Source organism: Peromyscus eremicus, chromosome 10 (assembly GCF_949786415.1).
Source record: "Peromyscus eremicus chromosome 10, PerEre_H2_v1, whole genome shotgun sequence".
Lineage (NCBI taxonomy): Eukaryota > Metazoa > Chordata > Mammalia > Rodentia > Cricetidae > Peromyscus > Peromyscus eremicus.
In genome coordinates this window covers 41,732,804-41,738,803 of record NC_081426.1, presented here as the reverse complement: position 1 = coordinate 41,738,803, position 6,000 = coordinate 41,732,804, and positions in this window count along the sequence as shown.

Below are 6,000 nucleotides of genomic sequence, written 5' to 3'. Positions count from 1 at the left end.
AACCAAATAAAACTGCAACTATAATTACCTAGTCTTCAACTCCAACTGCAACTATAACTAACAAGTTTTCAACTCCATCAAAGACCCCAGAAGGATCTAATATTACCTGAGTTAACAGGAAATGCATTGCAAGCAACTTCCAAACCTATACAAATGACAGAGACATCTGACTGTCTGGACAATTACCCAGATTTCCTCTGCAGTGTGGGGGGAATCTATCTTTAGCCTACAGGCCTAGAGTATCTGACCAGAGTTTTCAGTGAAGTAGGAAATTTGAAGGACTGTCCTGCATTGGCAAAGTTCATCAGTTGCTTTCCTCTGTGTCCTACAGAATATCTGGCAGACTCTTCTGAACCAGGAACCATGAAGGACTGTCCTACCTTGTTTTGAAAAAGTTCAGCAGTCACTTTCCTGTGGATCCTGCATGTCTAGTTTATGTAGCATACTGTGAGACAGTCCAGGCAAAACAGTTTCCTGTTCAAATGGATAGCCTTGCCACATTGAAAGCAAACTCCATATGGAGTTTTTTCAATGCTCATCATCTTTTTATGAAGTAGACTGGTGCTTCCAGGAGCAGATGTGTCTCATTGTTATGAAAATCCCTACATTAATAAAATATTTTAAATTCCATGTTCTATAGGTCTTTGAAGTGTTTGAAAACCATCTCTCTGTCTAAAATATACCGTTTTAATCTTGAAAATATACCTAATGTGACTACGAGTTTAATTATTCTAAATTAACTACTAACCTCATTTCTTAATTATACATTGCATTTTAAAATGAGCTGCATAAGTACAATACCCCAAGCAAGAGTAGAAAAATATATATTTACAAAAATAACTTTAAATTTGTATCAATATACAAAAAACCATGCCAATGCAAAATATCTGAGATTAATAGTGGTTTCTTTATTCTACATTCCTATATTCCCCTAAATGATAACAAACATCCATAACTCACCAAATAACCAAAGACCAACCAACCTATCTCTTGGAAATGTGGGTGTTGTGTTCTCCAGACTGTTTCCTGTTGTTTGTGGGCAAAGACATCTTTAAGGGTCCCTGAAAAATTTTGAGATACTGACCAACTTCTGGGAAGACTATAACTATAACCTTTGGTGATACATATCACTTGTCAAATGTCAGGAAGTCTCCCTTGGTTAAACTTCATCTATATTAACCTGGAGTGAATCCACAGCCTCTTCTTTCTTGTGGAAACAAAAGCAAAACCTCTTCTCCAAAACATTTTTGACTTTCATTTGACAAACACATTTTTTTAACTTCTTTTTGAAATATAGTCCTAAAGTATCTAGGTTGGTTCCATTTTGTAGCTGTTCACAATACCTTGTCTCCTAGCAACTGTCTTTTGTTCATCAGCATTCAAAACATTCAAAATCAATTCAGCAATATACAGGATCCAGACTTCCTGTGTTTACCCATCTCTATGTGCCTTTTTCTTTTTTCCTTTTTGCTTCTCTCTTTAAAGACTTTATTATTTTTCAACTATTTCTTTCTATGACTGTCCATACCCTTTTTCTTTTTTTCTTAAGCCTACACACATTGTAAAACACCCTGGAAACTTTAGAGTTTTTTGCATTTGGCCCTCTTTTACTGCATATCTTTTAGCTTTTTCTGACCATGTGAGCAAACTTTAAACTGCTAAGGTACAACTGGGTCCTCCACATGGCTCTGTTTCCTGGTTCTGCCCTACTCTAGGGTCATGAAAGCCAAGCCTAAAGTTTGAGGTCTGGTCAGAGGTGCCTTTGACCAGGGACTGCATTCAGCACCCCAGCTACGGAATGCTGGTACCCTGCACTGTGGCAGGCATTTTTGACTTAGTTTTTTTGCTTCTATTTAGTGTGAAAAAAACTGTTTAAGTGCTCAGCTGTAAGACAGAACCTCTTAAAAGAGCCATATCCATTTTTTGTTTTTATTGTTGCTCTTCTTGTTTTTCAGCTTTCTCAGGCCCCAGTAGCTAGTTGCATATTTGAGCCTCACATTGGCATTCCAAAGTGTTGTTGGTTATTTTTCACTCCTTTGCTGTTTACTCTTTGGGGGCCCACCACCCAGCTCCCAAATAAATTACACGGTCTTATTATTACTTACAAATGCCCAGCCTTAGCTTGGCATATTTCTATCTAGCTTTTCTTAAATTATCCTGTCTATCTTTTGCCTCTGGGCTTTTATCTTTCTCTATTTCTGCATACTTTTCTTTATTTCTTACTCTGTCACTTCCTGTGTAGCTAGGTAGCTGAGTAGCTGTGATACTTTGCCTGTCTAAAACACCTGATGGTCTAATAAAGAACTGAATGGCCAATAGCAAGGTAGGAGAAAGGATAGGTAGAGCGAGCAGGCACAGAGAAGATATAGAAGGAAAAATCTGGAAGAAGAAGGAGTAGCCAGAGAAGGAACAGAGAAGAACTCCAGGGGCAAGCCATCCAGACACCCAGCTATATAGCCAGACACGGAGTAGGAAGGAAAGAAAAGATGTACAGGAATAGAGAAAGAAAGAAAAAAGCCCTGGGACCCAAGATAGACAGGATAATTTAAGTTAACAAAAACTGGCTAGAAACAATCCAAGCTAAGGCTGAACATTTATAATTAAGAATAAGCCTCTGTGTGTGATTTATTTGGGAGCTGGGTGGTGGGTCTGCTGCTGATCCTATCATCACACACATTACATCTGCATATGGTATAAAGCTCACTGGGCCCTGATGTTCACAATGCTTTAAACAGTCATTTATCTTTAAAAGCTCCTTAAATATTAAAACAATTCCTTCCCAAGTGCAACCACACTTGTCTATCTCAGGTTCTAAATGCAAACCTGTGCTTCTACCTGAGGAACTCTCAGATTCAGTAAGGTGTGTTCTCCCAGCTGTGAGTGTGTTCAGTTCTGCGTGTCTGAGAATGTTGTCTTCTTTTTCTTGACAGCTACTTCTGCTAGATGTGACCTCCAGGCTATCTTGTGTTTTCATTTCAGTGTTTTATAAGTTCTGTTTCTTCAGTTGGCTTTTGTGCTTTCTAATGAGAGGACGCTTGTCACTTGTGTCTTTGTTCTTCTGGAAGCAACATGCTGTTCTCCACAGGCTGCTGGTAAAGTTCTCATTATCATTGCTGTTAGGATGTAACTTGCAGATTATATCATGTTTCTTATGCTCAAGCTTCTCTGAGTTCCGCAGAACAAAATGTTCAGAGTTTTCTTTAAATTTTTAGAATGAGAAATTTTTTGTCCTTTCTCTACTTTATGTCCTTTTAATGTCTTTACTTAAGTATATAACAGGCTTCTTTAATTTGTAATATATTTATTATTACTGTTACTTTATTTATGCATTTTATTTTGGACTCTTTCTATCACAGTGATCTTAAATCCAATTCAATTATTTCTCTTCTTTAAAGGACTTACCTACAACATAATACAAATAGACGTGTATACATAAAATTTAAAACATCATAGATTTTATTCTTTAGATCATTTATGTTTCCCCTTAATGTGACCACTGGCTTCTGGCTTCTTGAACTTGAAGAGGAAACCTGTAATATTTTAATATGCTCATTCACTATTTTGTTACCTGTATGATTTGTTGGTTGATTTTGAGTAATTAATTGTTTTTCTAAATTATGGGTTATCTTTTCCCATAACATAAATGTGTTGCTCCTTAACATATTTATTGATATTTTAATTAAATTGCATCAACTTGAAGATAATTTTATTTTGGGTATCAACATTTTTGCACTTTTGTAATATTCTTATGCAGTTTCCTCTTTGTGTTTCATTTAAATTTTCCATAAACAGTCTAATATTTCCTGGCTGTTGCTTTTTAAGATGTAGTCCATGAACCTGTGTTTCTGTTCTCTGTATTCAGTGTCTCAAGAATTATGAAGATTTTTCTGTCTTTGCCTTATCTCAGCCTCTGGTACTATTCTAATTGATTCTTTGTGGCTCTTCATTCCCGGGCATCCTAAGCATGGCAATCAACACTTACTGAAGACAGGAGGGTGATCCTCTATAGATCTGACATACTGTCTGCATGCAGCTATTTCCTCTTTATTCTGTGTTCTGAAGAGTATCGCTCAGAACCCACATCACTTAGCTGTGTCTCTGAAACCCTAGTTCCTTCCTCATTGGTGGGTACCCAGTAAAGTCTCTATGATAAGCTAAGGGCAATGACAGTGTTGCCTTAATTTTTGGCTTCTGTTAGGGATCATTACAGGATGGATCATGAGTCTAAACCCGATGACAGATTTGATTACACCTTGTTGTTTTGTTGTTAGGGTGGCAGTGTCAGTGTGGATTATGTTATTGTGTTTCCTGAAAGCAGAACAATGCTTCCTTGTTTTAATTACACTTTTGTCTTTTAACCAGTGCCTCTTTCAAAGAATTTAATGCAGTACATGGAAAAAAGTCACACAAGTCTCTGTACTATATTTTCTCTTTATTGTTTTTAGTTATTATTTTGGAAACCTTGCATAATCATGTGTCGTAGTTAATTTCTGTCAACTCAACATAAACCTACACGTGTATCTGGGAAGAAGGAACCTGGGTTGGGGAATTGCCTCCAAGAGTTTAACCTCTGGGCATGTCTGTGGGGGCATTTCCCTGACTGCAAATCCTCGAGGGAAGGCCCAGCTTTTTGTAGTTATAGTCATTCCTGGGCAGTTGAAACTGGGCTGTATAAGAAAACAGGCTGAGCAAGCCAGAGAAGCAAGCAAGAGGGCAGAGTTCCTCCTTGGTCTCTGCTTCAGGTTCTGCCTCCAGGTTCCTGCCTTGGCTTCCCTTCATGATGGACTACAAGCTGTAAGATGAACACGCCCCCGCAAGTTGCTTTTGATTGTTGTGTTGATTGCAGCAATACAAAGCAAACTAGGATACTGGTTCATTTGTAGAAGTTCTTTGAATTGGGATTCATCTGATGTTTGTCCTTTATTTGGTCATTTGAGGAGGGTGACCTGTTTAATCAGTACCATTTTCATCATCTCATGTAGAGGGAACATCTATCACAATGGGTGTTAAATTCAAATACCAGGCTGAAGTAGTGACTTTGGGTTCCTTTACTATAAAGTTCTTATTTATTCCTATTAACCAAGCTGTATTTGTAAAAAGATCACATCGGGCAGGGCACACTTAAGGAAGGAGGAATCATTTTCTGCTTCCTTGATAACGCTACATGAATTACTTGAAATTCTTCTGTACATGATGTTTGTTTATCCCTCCCCTCATTTATTAATTTACTTACTGATTGATTTCTATCATTTTGTACTTATTGGCGTTTATTTTATAATTTTATCAGTACCTCAGTACTGCTGGATGTTTTATGTTACCCAAATGTTCCCAATTTTGGCCACTGGTGGCTCTTTCAGAAGACTCCTGTGTTCCTTTTTAAGATCTCCAATTTTTATTTCATGTGTTTCCGTTTGTTTGGCTATTTGTCTCTGTGCTTTATCCGACCTTGGTCTCAACAATTCTCTCTCATATAAACCCTCCTCATTCTCGCTAATTGGACTCCCAGAGATCCACCTGGGGCCTAGTCATGGATCTCTGCCTCCAGATCCATCAGTAGTTGGATGAGGTTTCTAGCACGACAATTAGGGTGTTTGGCCATCCCATCACCAGAGTAGGTCAGTTCTGATTGTCTCTCGACCATTGCCAGCAGTCTGTTGTGGGGGTATCTTTGTGGATTTCTGTGGGCCTCTCTAGCAACTGGATCAGGCCCTCTGAGTGGGTGAGACAGTTGATTGGCCTGATCTGTTTGGGAGGCATCCAGGCAGTGGGACCGGGTCCTGTGCTCATTGCATGAGTTGGCTGTTTGAAACCTGGGGCCTATGCAGGGTCCCTTGGCTCAGCATGGGAGGAGGGGACTGGACCTACCTGGACTGAGTCCACCAGGTTGATCTCAGTCTGTGGGGAAGGCTTTGCCCTGGAGGAGATTGGAATGGGGGGCGGGCTGGGGGGAAGGTGAGGGGGGCGGGAGGGGGGAGAACAAGGGAATCTGTGGGCTGATAT